Here is a 14,961-nt window from a genome sequence, read left to right as displayed (position 1 = left end):
TCTTCCCTCTCCTCTTCTTCCTCCCTCTCCTCCTCTTAGTCCTCCCCTTCCTCTCTCTCTCCATCCGTTTCCCTTCCTCCCCCCTCCTCCTCTTCTTCCCTCTCCTCCCCCTCCTCTTCCTTCCTCTTTTCCCCTTCTTCCTCCTCCTCCTCCTTCCTTTAACTTAGAATAAAAGGAAAACGTCTTGGCTTCCATGCCCTTAAGGAGGTGATCAGGGTCTCAGGAAAGGGAGGAAGGGAGAATGACCAGAGCCCTCCCAAGCTCCTGCCACACTCAAATAGCCACCGACTTGAGCCACACCATTCCAAAATATTCTGGTCCTCTTACCCCAAGTCTCTTGGACCCTCAGGTTGACACCATCGCCAAGCACCCATGCTTTCAGCCATGATCAAAGGCTCACTTTAGCTTTGTCCACATCATACCCTCCCACATCTGGAGTTTACACCTCACACCTTGTCACAAATTCTCATTCAGACCCCTCCTCCACCACTTTTCACATATGCACTCTCTTATACTTCTTACACGATGGCACACCTCTCAAGCAGTCTGTTCCTCTTTCTACCCCCATGTACCCCTTTCTTATTAACCCTGTTTTATGTGCCCAGAAACTTGCCCACCTTGGGCCTCCCACTCGCACTCAGCCTTGCTCCTATGTGCTGAGTAACGCCGAGACGCTGACAGGGAAAGTGCTGGGTAAGCCCCTGTGTGCAGGCAGGGGTCTCCGGCTGGCCTCATCTCCTGTACACACACCTCCAGGCCCCGGGGCAGCAGGGCACCAAGGCAAAGGGCAGGGCTCAGGTCCATAGGGCCCACTAGCCCGCTTAGGTTAGGAACTGGAATTCTTCTCTGCGAGTCCCTTCCACTTCAACAAAAGTTTCTCCAGACAGATTGTGCAACCAGGGACAGGAAGCTGGGGGGTGGGGCAGAGGCCAACCTGTATCATGGCTCCTCCACTTTTCAAAATCTTCCTACAGGAACAAGAATGTCTACCCTTTTTAGGAAAGTCATGGCCAAATTATCCTGGCCAACGTTTGTGATTTTAAACATCAGACTTTGCCGGTGTGTCTTCTCTGTCTTCTTTTTAACAGATTAAAACAGTGATTAGCTGAGAGCACAAAAACTGGATGCAAAAAAACCCACTTTGTTTTTTGTTTTGCTTTTTGTTTTTGTTGTTATACACAGAACAACATTACCAAGAGCAAGGATGGGAGAGCAATATGCATAAATGAAACCCTAGTGTCACACATACACAAATCACACTCATGTGGTCACTCTTTTACACACACAAGAGATATTCACACACACAGCCTCTTACCCAGTCACCTACTCAGAGCCACACCCAGTCATACACAAGGGCCACGGCCTGCTGAGTCACACCTTCCCTGCATAGTTCTTTGTGCCTTTGTTGCCTCTTTAAAACAGTGCTAATAACCCTTGCACTTCTCCCAGGGCTCTCAAGAGATAACTTGGGTGGAAGTGATTTATAAAATCTAGGCGCGACCACACACACATTTGTTTCTCTTGCTTCTGCATTATCAGAGACAGGAATAAAGAGCCCAGCGTTCCAGATACACACATAACAGGGAGGCACCCACTGGGGAACCAGGTGTTTTGAACTGGGGAGAACACACACTTGGATCGGTGTCCCTGCCTGCTCCGGAGCCAGCTCGTCACAGTTACCTGAACACAGGGCCCAGGGTTGGGACAGTGCCAGGGCTGAGGCCTAAGCCCAGGGGAAGGCAGCAGAGGCCATTGTGCTAAGTAGCCTGTCGCAGACCAGAGGGCCAAGAGGAGGAAAGAGCTTTCTTAGTTCTTGGCTCTGATACTCTGGGAGCCTTGGGGACTCCAGAAGCCTGCAAAGTGATGCCAGTCAAAGGGCCCAGCTTTTGTACCTCAGCCTCCTTCCAGCCTCCTCCCGAAGGCTCTGCTTCCCTTTGTCTTGCAGCCCTCACCCCTGTCCCACACCGTCTCTTGGGCCCTTTTGCTCATTGCCCGCCCCATTGATTGAAAGTCTCTCTCAGGTCCTCCAAGGAGTCCCAGGAAAAATGAACCACCAGTCTATTGATTCTTCATTAGAATTACATTTTCACGTGTGCTAAATTGGTTTTAAAAGCTTTTTCTGTTGTTATTGTCTTGTCAGACCCTGCGGTCCAGGGCAAACCAAGTTTAAACGTTGTGGCTTCTTAGGAAAAAAAAAAAAAAACCCACTGAGGCCAGGTCTGTGATTACTTGCTCTCCTGACTTATTGTTGTCATGATGACAATTGTGATCTGGTTTAAGTAGCTTTAGGGAAAGGGCCCTGCAGGAGGCTGTTCAGATCAGGCTGGGTCTGGCTGGTGAGATGGGTGTGCGTGGAGAGGGCTCTGAAGGCCTTGGGAGAAGACCAGAGCAGTTTTTCTATCCTCGAAAATTAAATTTAGCACTCGAACCTGCAGTAATTGCTTCTGGGACAAGAAGAAAGGTAAAAGTTTTAAAAATCACATTTCTTTTTCTCCCTCCCATTCCAGATTAAATAGAGGAGAAATAAAAAAAACAAAACAACCAGACCCCACCTATTCTGGCTCCCTCCTCTTTCCCCTAAATAGCTGAGGAGGGGGTGTCAGTGTCTCACCAGGCGCTAAAGGAGAGCTTGAAGCCTCTAGCTTTGTAGCAGGGTGGTCACAAGGACGCTTTTAATCATTACACTCTGTGCTGGGAGAGAAATGAATCCAAATGAAGGGGGAGCAGGAGGAAGAGAGAGGTAGAGATTCCCACAGAGAAAGGGGGGTTGGGGGCCCAGACAGCCAGAGACAGACAGACAGACACAACCAGGGCAGTCTGATGCACTGGTCTTTGCAGTTCAGAAGCGGAAGACAGAGAAGGATGAAAGGGAGGAAGGCGGAAGAAAGAAGGCAAGAAAAGGAAAAGAGGAGAGACTGAGAAAAGGAACCGTACAGAGGAAGGGAAAGAGAAAGATACAGAGAAAGAGCGGGAAAGAAGACCAAGGCAGTCAGAGGAGCGAGCCCCCGGGGAACTCGCAGCCCCTCCGGCCCCCGCCCTCCTTCTGGCCTGGTAACCTGCAGGCTGCACCGGGGAGTGGGCACCGGGCGGCGGCGGAGCCCAGGCAGGAGAGCCGAATGTCTTCGTGATGTGTTTATCCCCTAATCAGTTCATTAGTTATAAACAACATGACATTAGAAGTTAGGAGGCAGTTGATATTAATTTTTATTTAACTAGTTGATGTTTAATCCGTCACGCCAGGCTGGGTAGCAGCGAGAAAGATCTTCCTGACACAAAACCAGTTAGAACTTCATAAGGCGCAATCAGTGTCCGCGCGTTGAAACAAACAAGAGAGACAGAGACAGAGAGACAGGGAGAGACAGAGAGACAGAGGCAGCCCCGCCTGAGACGGAGCTGGCGAGTCGGGCGGGAGAGAGCTAACCCCGGGCGTGGGCTGTGGGGAAACGACCTGCGGAGACTGGGAACGCAGGGGGGGCGGCCGGCGAGGGCCTGGCCGCCCTGAACCGGGGCTCCGCGCCCCAGCGCCGCCCGATGCGGTAGTGGGGGGCCGGCCGGGCGCCCCGGGAAGGCCCGGCCCGAAGGCGGCGGGGCTGGCGGCCAGGGCCCTGCCGAGCCTCCCCGCGGCACCCAACAGCGCCTTCCGCGGTGGAACGCGTTGGGGGTCCGGCGGCCTGGAGGGTGGCAGGGGCTAAGAAGCCGGCGAGGCCAGGCCACCACCCTCACAGCACGGCCATCCCCCCCTGTCTGGAAGCCGGGAACCCCTCCCGGCCTGCACCAGGAAGAGCGGGCCGGGGCAAAAGAGGAAAGGAGGAAAAGGCGAGGAGTTTGTGCCCGGTGGCTCAAGTTTGGCAAAGTTTGCGGCGGTCAGGAGCCCGAGCAGGGTGTGTGTGCGTGTGTGTTGGGGTGCTCGGCAGTGGCGAAGGGGGAGGAAGTGAGGCACAGTGCTAGGGTTCTGGGGGAGGGAAAGTTTGCCAACGCCTCCAGGAGCGTCCCCGCATTCCGGGGCTCCGAGTAGGGAGCAGGCTGTGTCGGTCGCGGGCTCCTCGGAGGTGCCCCGGGCTTGCCCAGGTAAAGCTGCCCTCTCAACCCCGCCCCCAAGCACGAGCGTTCGGCTTTTTCCACCTTCGCTCCGGGCACCGGCCGGGCGCCGGCTTGGTCACGGCTTCGTGCGTCGGCACGGGGCGGGGGGCGGGCTGTAGTTTTCCGCGGTCGCGAAGGACACCGTTTGGAGGGACAGAGGCATCCTCGCCCGCGCGCAGACTCAAGCCGAGCATCTCCCATTTGCATGTTAATCTGCCTCCACCGCGGAAAGGAAATCGCTGAATTCCGAAGAAAATTGCCTCTCGCCAACAGTTAATAGTTAACTCAGACAGGAAAGTTCCCAGGGAAAGGCGAAAGCCAGGGCGAGAGCCGCAGGGGAGGAGGCCGGGGAGGCGGCCTGGGAGGGCCTGGTCCCGGCCCTGGCCTCTCCCCTCCGCCCTGCGCTCTCGGCCTGGCGCGCCTCCCCACCTCCGGCAACGCGTCCCCCACCCCGTAATTAGCATCGTTTAGTTCACAAAACCCTTCCTGGGAGAAATCTGTTCCCTCTTTCCGGGGCTCGGTTCAGCACCTGATTCCGCCGGGTGAGGCGAATAAATCACTGCGGAGGCGGCGGTGGCGGCGGCGGCGGCGGCGGGGGAGCCGGACCCGAGCTCACCAGACTGGGGCCGCCGGGAGAACGAAAAAGTGAGAAAGAGGAGCGGAGTCAGGGGGAAAAAAAAGAAAAGAAAAGGAAAAAAAGAGGCAGAGAGATGGCGCGGCCCTAGCGTAGGGACACAGAAGGGTCCGGGAAGGGAGACCCAAAGAAAGTCAGGGACCCAGAGGCAGAGAAGGGGCCAAAATAAACAAGGGAGATACAGAGAAAGATGGACAGAGAGAGGCAGAAATAAAGGCGAACGAAAAGAATGGGGAAACGAGGGGAAAGAGAAGTTAAAGAAGAAAGGAGGGCGGGGGGGGGGGGATTAAGAAGATGGGGACAAAAGAATAAAATAAAAGAAACCCAAAAGAGCAAACGCTTTTATCTACAAAAACTCCCCTGCGAGAGGCTCGGCAGTGAGAACGCGCCCCGCGGCGGCCAGGAATTTCGCGCCAGGGCCGCAGACCCCAGAGGCCCCGGTGGGCAGCGCAGCCTTCGCACTCGGGGCTCTAGACTGGGTCGCGTGCAGAATCGGACTCCAAGTTGAAGTTCCAGGGCTCTGGGCACGCAGGAGCATCTGCTCCCGGAAGGCATGGTGTTTGTGTGTGGGGACGTCACCCCAGATCCGTGGCGGAGGAGGGGATGGGGAGATGAAAAGGCACAAGGCTCTCTTGGGCGCGCGTGGGGCGCCTAGGACTTCCTGCCCTGGTGCAAAAGGAGACGGGGACGCGGGGCGGGCTGGCTTCGGTCGCTTAGCTCAGACCCCTGGGCGTCCCCGCAGCTAGGACCCCCGGGGCCCGTTCTTGGGCAGAGCCTCGGAGAACTCGCCACCCCCGCCCCCTCTCGCAGAGCCCTCGCTCCCAGGCCCGCGCACCCTGCTCTGCTTGGGGAAAAAAAGTAACGTGGCGAGAACCGCGCCCCGGCGCCAGTGGAGGGCGCATTTCCCGAACCGCCTCCCCGCGGCGACCGAGAGGCGCCGCGCAGATTCCTCTCGCTCTAGGGGCCAGGCCCCGCACCGATCCTCCCGGGGCAGAGAGTGGGGAGGGGGAGAGGAAAGAAGAGGAGGAAGAAGTGGGGAAGGGTGGGGAGAGGTGCCGAAGAGAAGCAGCGAGGGATGAAAAGTGGAAATGTGGACCGGAGGGAAAGGAAGGAGCAAGGAGGTTAGGGGGCGTCTCCCCTCCGGTCTGACGAGGTCACTGCACGGACAAAAGGCGCTCCCTCCCCGGTCTCACTCATTGCGAGTGAGACCTGTGCTATGGCTCCCCCGGGACGTCGGGCTAGAGACTGAGGCCCCGACAGGGCCGCTGGTGGCCTCTGTGCCTGTGGGACCCAGGGTGAGGCGAGGAAGGTTTCGCCCCTGGAGTGACTAGCGCCCGGAAATTTTCAACCCCTGGGATTCCCGGGTAGATGTGGTCCAGTCCAGTCCACTCCTCCTCCCCGCTCCTGCCCCTTTCTCCTGCCTTCTCTGGCAGGTCCGGTGCAGCTATAGAGCTGGACTAGAGAGGAGTTGGATGAAAAGACCTTCAGGGAGAAGATTGACAGTTCAGTCCATTCCTACTTTTGTATGGAGACAGGACAAAACCTAGATCAGAATCCTTTGGGCTAGGGAAGTCGGGAGGCAGTGACCAAGCAAAACCAGCTCAGCGGGCATCAGTCAGTTGGTCAGTCCACTTTGGTCTGCTCAGTGATGGACGCCAGGACTACAGAGGTAAATCGGACACAGCCCCCATTTTCAAGGAGGACATTATCTGGTGGCAAAGAGAGAGCTTTGCCAAGAAACTCCAGAAAGTGTCGAGATGAGGGGCAGAAGGGTGACTAAGACACAGAGGATGTCAGAGAATGCCTCATAAAGGGGATGGGGTCTTGCAAGATGATTAGGTGTCTCCTAGATGTAGGTCATAGCTGGTTGGAATATTCCCAAGCAGAAAGGGATCGGGGCAAAGGCACGGAGAGAGGGCAAAAACCCAGCTAGCTGGGGCCTGGCGAAGGGTTCTGGGAGGCCAATACTGGGGTCAAAGGTAAGGCTAGGGAAATAAGACTGGGAGGTAGAGGGGGTCTAGATCAAGGAACACTTTTGCTAAGGAGTTTTTTTTTTTTCTTTCTCTCCTTTAGGCCATGGGATGCCATTGAAGGCTTTTAAGCAGGGAGGGAAAAAGATCTGATTTGGGAGGAAAGACCACTGTGCAGGTGTGGGTGGGAGGTAGACAGGGAGCAGCAGAGACTGGACAAACAGTCTTCTCAGCGAAAGCAGATAGAAGGCCTCAAAACAAAATAGTCTGAGGGAGACAGAGAAGAGAGGTGAGAAATGGAAGCAGAGTGGTGAGTACTTGGGCACAGATTGTGTGTGTGTGTGTGTGTGTGTGTGTGTGTGTGTGTGTTGTGGGGTGAGATGATAAATTAAGATCTGTCTAAGTCTCTGGATAACTTCAGTCTCAACTCTGACCCCTCCCCTCACTCACCATCCCCTTCCTCTCATAAAGCCTCCCCCCCCTCCCCCCCCGTAATTGTTACAGAAGCCAAAATCCAGGCATCTTGTCTGGAGGCAACACTTGTCTCCTCATCTCATGACCTTACCAGGCAGCCTCATAGAACAAGGTGCCCTACAGAAGAAGGTAACTTCTCACTAAACCCAAGACAGAGAGGGTGGCATCCAAGAGTGAAAAATGGGGCCAGGCAGTCTTGAGGTAGATCTCCTCTTTCTCAGTTCTAAAACAGGCCAGTTATGTGACCTTGAACTCATTGTGCTTATGTGTCCACATCTTTAAAGGGGGGGGGGGTGAGGGTATTTGCCTTGTGGAATTGTTGGGTGGTATTAAATAAGGGGTGTATATTAAGCCCCAACAATAATGTCTGACCGCATTAGGTCATTCCCCAGGCCCATCCCAGACCTAGACCTCTGCAGGCACTGATTGCGCATTTTCTCCTGCGCAGGCACGAAGTGTCAGGGGGTACAAAGAGCAGTGAGGTAGAGACACTCCGGAGAAGATGTCGATCCAGAGGGAAGGCCAGGTGCCCCACTGGAGCAAAGTTAATCATGACAGTAAAAACAACTAACATGCCTGAAGGCTTACGGTATGTCAGGCATCATTTTAAATGCTTTACACATATTAATTCCATTCATCCACATCCATTATTATGAACCCCACTTTAACGATGTGGAAACGGAGGCACAGGGCATTTTAGTAACGTCTCCACAATCACAGAGCGAGGAGGTAGCAGAAGTAGGATCTGTACCCAGATGTTGCTTCCATGACCTGCGTTCTTAAGCACGTGCTGTAGTAGGTATTCTTAATGCCCAGAGAGAAGTCCGGGGGAGGAGGGACACTGGCTGTGGCTCAGGGGTTGAATGGGTCTGAGAGGATTTCTTCAGGGCATCCATTTGGTGGGACTCAAGAGTCCTTCTTCCCTCTTTCTTGCAGATTCTCACGCAAGTCCCCTGTCACCACCTCCATGCTCTTTTCTCATCTCTGCCTAGCGCCTCTGAATCCAAAACTCAGAGCTGGCTCCTGGGACCAGGCCAGACAAGTCTGTGAAACTGCAGGGCCACCAAGCCCTCGCTCAGCTCAGCCCTTCAGGGAGCTGGGAGCCCTACCCGAAGAGCTGTCCTGTGTATTGGGAGACTCTGACTTCTCTAGCCTGGCCTTGTGCCTCTCTAAGAGCCCTCAGGCTTTTCCAGCTTCCAGGCCTGCAGCTCCTCTCTGGCTGGACTCAGGCTTTGATCAGACCTGGGTGGATCCTGAGCCTCAACAGCAGCCACAGCCAAGAGTTGCCTGGATTGATCTCAATGCCTGCCCCTCCCAGGCCTAACCTGGGTTGTCCCACACCAGATCCCCAGGAGTTGGACCACAGTGCCCCTGGGAACTGCAGGGAAGCACAGAGGACCCCACTCAGGGGCCCATCCTCTCCACTGGCTCCTCTGGGTTCACACACCAGGCACTGTGGCTGTCCTCAGAACTGACTTCCCTGTGGCCAGAGAGCTGCCTTTCCCGCTATGTGCTGTAACTACCTACAGTTCCTCCCGCCTCTAGGCCCACAGAGGTCGTTCTTTTCCCTGCTCTGAGCAGGAGTTATGTCCGCCAAAAGATAGAAGTTGTAACTTCTGGAATTTTCCAAGCCTGTGGAAACTATTTACACTCTTAACCCATCCAGGAAGAGTGAGGCAGAAATGAGCGTGTGTGCGAGTGTGAGAGGAGAGGTCTGGGCCTACATTGGAGAGGTTCTTTTTTTTTTTTTTATGGGAATTTAACCAATTCCTTACCTGTGAGTTCTTTAAAAATGGTCACTGTAGCCAGGAAGATATTAGTTCCAAACTGCCAGGCCCACAGAACAAAACCCTTTATGGACTTGTAAGTGTCTGCTTCCCAGTTTGCAGCCTTGTCTCTTGAGAACCTTCCTCCAAGACCGACAGGGTGTTAGGCAAGAGTCCAATCGCTCAGAACCAGCACTTAGCGAGGGTGAGTGGATGGATGTAAATGAGAGAGGATTCTCTCCCGCTGCTCCCTTCCTGTCCCCCCACCCCAGGTCTTCTTCAGGTAAAGTTGTTATGTACTTGGTGGCATGGGCCTGGGGGTGGGGGCTGAAAGGAGGGGGGAGGGGGGAGGCTCTGCCCTCAGCATCCCTGAAGTAAATACATCCTTCCCCAAGGACAAGTTACTCTCCAAGTTTCAGTTTCCTCATCTGAGAAGTGGGAAGGCTCATCCCTTCTGCACGCATTGGCGCGGCTTCTGGCGCACACAGGGACCACCCTTCAATGTCATTATCATATGTCTTTGAAGGAACCCGAACTGCCTGGGTCACAGGTTCGGGGTTCATGGCGACTGCTCAGCACCTGTGGACGCTGAGAACTGGGAGGTGAGCCTCCTCGGGCAGAGAGCCGCGCCTCTCGGGCCGGGGGCTGCGGGCCCACCGGTCTCCGTGGCGCAGAGCCAGAGGAGTGCGCAGAGGTGCGCACTCGGGTGCGCAGAGGAGAGCCGGCCAGGCCGAGAGGTTGGACCGCCCGGTCGGATCAAGGCTAGGGGTGAGGGGTGCGGAGCGCGCACGGGAGGACTCGGCCTCTCCCGGCCCGTGTCCGAAGCCCGCCGGGCGGCGGTGGCCGAGGAGCCTGCGGGCCTTAGAGCTGCCCCGGGGCCTGGTGCGTCCTCCGCGCTCCGAGCGCTCGCCCGCCCGGCCCCGCCCGCCGCGCGCCGGCGCTCGATTAATAATCATAAACCCCCCGCTCACCCTCCTCTTAAAATTAATAACTCTGTAATTAGAGTCATTTCAGAAGCCTCCTGAGCCGCCGAGGCCGGCCGGGCCGCCGGCCGCCCTGCGCCGTGGGCAGGAGGGAGGAGGAGGCCGGGCGCGGCGGCCGCGGCATCTGCAGGTACAGAATGAGAATTAAAATCGCTCTCAACAATCCAATACACTTTTTATCAGCCATCTATCTGAGAGCCGGGCCCATTCATCATCCGAGGCATTCTCCCTGAAAACAAGACCCATTCAGATTTTATACAAATTATCATATTTATCATCGTCTCCAACTCCGGAGTAACATCTCCGCAAAGTGTCTGCCGTCTCCCCGGGGAGCCGCGCGGCTCGGAGCGCCCGAGCGCCCGCCTGGCAATTCCCCCGCCGGCCCCCTCCCCTCGCCTCTCCTTCCTCAACTGCCCTCCCCACCGCCCCCCCCCCCACCCCCAGCCCGGGACGTGGTCCCCGACTCTGGCCTTTGATCCACTGCCTCCACTTGCTTCCACCGCTCTCTCTTTTCTCCCCCCTCCCCATTAATCTCTCTTTCTCTCCAGTCTCTCCCACTCTCTTCCCTCTTCTCAGCTCTCCCTCTGGCCTCTGATCCACTGGGTCTCTTTCCCTCCCTACTAGCTTGCTCCCACTGGCTCTCACTTTCCCTCTTCACCCCCAACCCCTCACCTGGTCTCCAGTTGCCCCATCAGGTCTCTCCTCTGATTTCTCCTCTCTTTCTCTCTGTCTGTCTCTTTGGGCCTTTGCTTTCTCCCCAGCCAACATCCCCATCCCAGAAGCAAGACGGGCAGTTCTAACAGAACAGCTTGAGCCTCCCCTCCCTGGCCGAGGAGGGCTTCCCCAGATCGATTCAGGGGCCAACTCTGGCCCATATCCAGGAAGTCTAAGGAAATGAAGCAGGGCCACACACTAGTCTTCTACACACACACACACACACACACACACTCACAGCCCTACACCACATGTACCCCACACAGCCCCCAACACACACAACCCTCAATACACTCCCCAACACTGACCCCAACCACACTCATGTAGCCAATCTCTCCATACACATATTTCTCCTCACACTGCACACAGTCCCCCAATACATACACATACACCCCAATGCATACAGATGCACAGAAGTTTCAGGGGCACACATCTTTCAAACACACAGGTGTGCAGATATGCAGCGCCCTCTCATGCCCTCTTACCCAGATTCTCAGCCCCCTCATCTCTCTCCTCTCTCTCTCAGCATGTACACACGCTTGAGGCAGGAACAGGTCGTCACAGCCCCTGGGACAACTTCTGCCTTGGTAGAGGAGTTCCCCTGTCACCAGCAAGACCTCAGGCGCTCCATCTAGCTACTGGAAGAGCCCCACTTGCTCTGCCCTGACCCCCAGGGGTCAGTGAGGTTTCCCTAGTTCTGATTCACAGACACTGGGATATTTTAAAAGAGACCTTTATTCAGATTCTAAGGAGGGAGACCTCACAACAAGTGACAGCAGCAATGTTCAGAACACAGGTTTCTGACTCCAACAACCATCTGTGGGTGACTGTTTTCTTTCTAGGCCTCTGCCCTGGGGGGACCCTGCTGGGCTTCCTGGAGGCAGCCAGCCTCCAGCGTTATATTGAGTTCCCTCTGACCTAGCCCATCCTCAGTCTCCCATCAAAAGCCTACCTCAGTTGGTCACTGTGGGGGAGCCTGTGGTTATGTGTCCCGTGGGCGGTTGGTTGGTTGATTCATTCATTCCTCAGTCACTAATTCAACAACCACAGCTGCGTGCCTCCTCTGTGTCAGCTCCGCGCTTGGCATGGGGATTCCAGTGGCGGACGAGAGATACCCAGTCCTGCCTCCATGTAGGTTCAGTCTAGAGCAGTGCTATCCCGTAGAACTATCTGTGATCGTGCAAAGGTTTTATATCTGCGCTGTTCAATCTGGTGACCACTAGCCACATGTGGCAATTGAGCACTCAGAGAGTGGCAGATGTGACAGAGGAACTGATTTTTTCTTTTATTTATTTAAAGTTAAATTTAATCAAATTTGATTTAATTATTCCGCTTACTTGCAGCGGATGGCTACTGTATTGACCAGCACGGGTCTCTTGGTGGGTTAGTCTTCATCTCATTAAATGGGTCAGGATGTGTGGGAGGGAATCCCTTCCTCCTTCCAGAGTGTGGGAAGCCTGTAAGTGTCAGCAGGGGGGGTCTCTGAGCATAGTTCCTCTTCCTGTGTGGACCCTCAGGACCACTACATTTTATAAGAACCTGTGCCCCTAAAACAGGCCCATTCCAAAGACTGTAGATGAGTGATCCCCCTCTTTATGAAAGGGTAACACTAGCACTCCTTGGCTACTAGACAAAACACTATTTACATCCTAAGTCTTACTTGGGGTTCTTAAATACAAATGCCGGTGAAGGCAGAAATGGTTGGAAAGACCAATAGGGGTGGGGGTTCTGGGGCAGCTGGAGAGGGCAAGGCCCCTCTAATGGATGTGACTGTCATGCAGAAGTGGGGGCCGGTGATGCCAATGGTCTGATTTTTTTAAAAATACCCATGAGTCTTAGTTTTTATTTGAAATTCATTGAAAACTATCAAAAATTTAAAATTTAATGTTTATTTATTTTTGAGAGAGAGAGAGAGAGAGAGAGAGACAGAGCGCGAGCAGGGGAGGAGCAGGGAGAGGGAGACACAGAATCCGAAGCAGGCTCCAGGCTCCGAGCTGTCCACACAGAGCCCGACGCAGGGGTCGAACTCACAGACTGCAAGATCAGGACCTGAGCTGAAGTTGGATGCTTAACTGACTGAGCCACCCAGGCGCCTATGAAAACTATCAAAAATTGAAAAAACAAAGCAAACTCACAAAACCTAAGCAGGCAGATGGTGTATAAGGCAAATGACCAATGTGTAAAGATAGTCAGTCATTGCAGGTTTGTTTGCAGATTAGAAGTTACCTAAATGTTCACTATTAGAAGCCTAGTTAAATGACTTACGACACATCTATTCAATGGAATATTAGACAGCCTTGACCAAGAATGAAGTGAATCTTTATATATAAAGATATGGAAAGATCTCCAAGGGGAAGTGAGTGAAAAAGTTAGGCATGGAACAATGCATAAGGGACCATTTATTGAGAGACGTAGACACACACACATACACGTACGCACACATTTGTACCTGTACGGACAAGTCCTAAAAAGATATACAAAAAACTGGAAATAGTAGTTGCCTCAAGGAACCGGGCAGGGATGATACGAAGACTTTTTCCCTAGATGCTGTTCAGTATATTTTGGCTTTTGCAGTAACTGCATCAATTACCTATTTACAGGATAGGCAGAGCAAACCGAGTTGAAGGCCAGCTATGGCTTTTGGGCCACATGTTTATTAATTCTGATCCTCATGGTGTGTCCCTTGGAGGTCATTATTACCCCATTATATAGATGAGGAAGCTGAGACAGAGAGGTTAATTAAGCTGCCCAGAGTTACATTGGCCAGGAAGTGATAGAGCTGGGATCTTGACCTGGGTATTCTAACTCCAGAGTGCAGGACTTAAACATCTCAATGCACACAGAGAACTCTGAATCCTATGTTTGCACCCGTGGTGGACTCATGCCAAGAATGCTCTATCACACCTCCCTGGGGTCTGCTCAAGTGGCCCCTATAGTCCAGACACATCTGCAAAGACCTCCTGTGTCCTCTTCCGTGGTGAAAAGGAATGAACATCTAACTGCCAGCAATGGTCCTTCAGATCCTTGTGATTCACCTTCCCTACTTATGTCCTTGCCCAAGAGCAACCAACTAGAGTTGTTTCTTTTCTTCAAGTAGATGTGAGTCTGGCTCCAGGGCCCCGGGCGTCGACGGTACCAAGAGATTGTAGAGCATGTTCTCTTTTGAGTCTCTCTTTTTTAAAATTTATTTATTTATTTATTTATTTATTTATTTATTAGAGAGAGAGAGAGAGAGAGAGAGAGAATGCACAAGAGGGGACGGGGCAGAGAGAAGGAGAGACAGAATCCAAAGCAAGCTCCACACTGTCAGCACAGAGCCCGATGCGGGGCTTGAACTCACAAACTGTGAGATCATGACCTGAGCCAAGGTCAGAGTCAGACGCTGAACCAACTGTGCCACCCAGGTGCCCCTCTTTTGAATCTCTTAATGCCCAGTGAGGAAGGCAGGAAAGGATTACTATTACTATTCCCTTTTTGTGGATGAGGAAACGGATGCTCATACATGACACCTACTTGTATGAATTAAAAATATATTGCGGTGCAAATTAACCCACTTGTTTCATTATCTCATGGCAATGTGTCCCAAATCCCTGTCCCCATCTGGAAACTATGGGGTGGGGGGAGGCATTACCCAGGGGCGCCAAGCTGGAGATGGAGGGAGACGGCAGAAGAAGCAGAGAGGTAAGGGGGAGAGCCAAGGCCTACTGATGGCCTATTGATGGCTCAAGTTCTGTGGCTAAAATTGTGGCTGAGTGTGACCTGGTGTAGCTCTCTGTGTGCAAGGACAAGTGTATACTCCACTGGAACTCGAGGCCCAACTTCCCACACAAGTTTCTCTTCCCCCACGACAACTTCGTTCTCCTGCCAAGCCTGAGCCAAAGAGCAAGAACGCTGAAAAGTCCAAAGATTCTCAACCTGCCCCCAACTCCCTCAGCCACAGGCCTAGATTCCCAGTACTAGCCTGAACTCCAGCGCATGATTAAAGAAGAATAAACAGGCAGATATTGAGGGAACTCCCCCCCCCACCTCCCCCCACACCCCCCCCCCCCCCCCCCCCGCCGCCACCATGTGTCCATGCTTGTGTTGGCAAAACACAGCCTCTGGAAGGATCCAGAATCTTGAAGGGTTCAGGGTAGCCAAAGACAGTCTTAGATGGGGAAAGCAAATCTGGCAACTGACTAACAAACTAGGCTTCCCCTGGAGCCTCAAGTGTCACGGCCAAGACATTTATTTAACAAATACTTATAAAGTGCTTGCTGTGTACTTGACACGATTGGAGGCACCTTACAAGGGTGCTAGTTTCCTATTGCTCCTGTAACAAAGTACCATAAACTTAGTGG

General features: G+C 53.6%; 1 long non-coding RNA gene across 1 annotated transcript; it reads left to right on the top strand.

The window, feature by feature from the left end:
- The first annotated feature begins 7,225 nt into the window (after nucleotides 1-7,225).
- LOC125148330 (uncharacterized) lies at nucleotides 7,226-8,746 on the top strand. Its single transcript, XR_007145496.1, has 3 exons — nucleotides 7,226-7,287; nucleotides 7,607-7,747; nucleotides 8,095-8,746. It is a non-coding gene; the product is annotated as an uncharacterized LOC125148330 (long non-coding RNA).
- The last annotated feature ends 6,215 nt before the right edge of the window (nucleotides 8,747-14,961 follow it).

The sequence above is a fragment of the Prionailurus viverrinus genome, chromosome D2 (genome assembly GCF_022837055.1).
Source record: "Prionailurus viverrinus isolate Anna chromosome D2, UM_Priviv_1.0, whole genome shotgun sequence".
In the NCBI taxonomy this organism is placed as follows: Eukaryota; Metazoa; Chordata; class Mammalia; order Carnivora; family Felidae; genus Prionailurus; species Prionailurus viverrinus.
The sequence above is the reverse complement of the archived record's forward strand: the minus strand, read 5'-3'. Positions and strand labels throughout refer to the sequence as shown.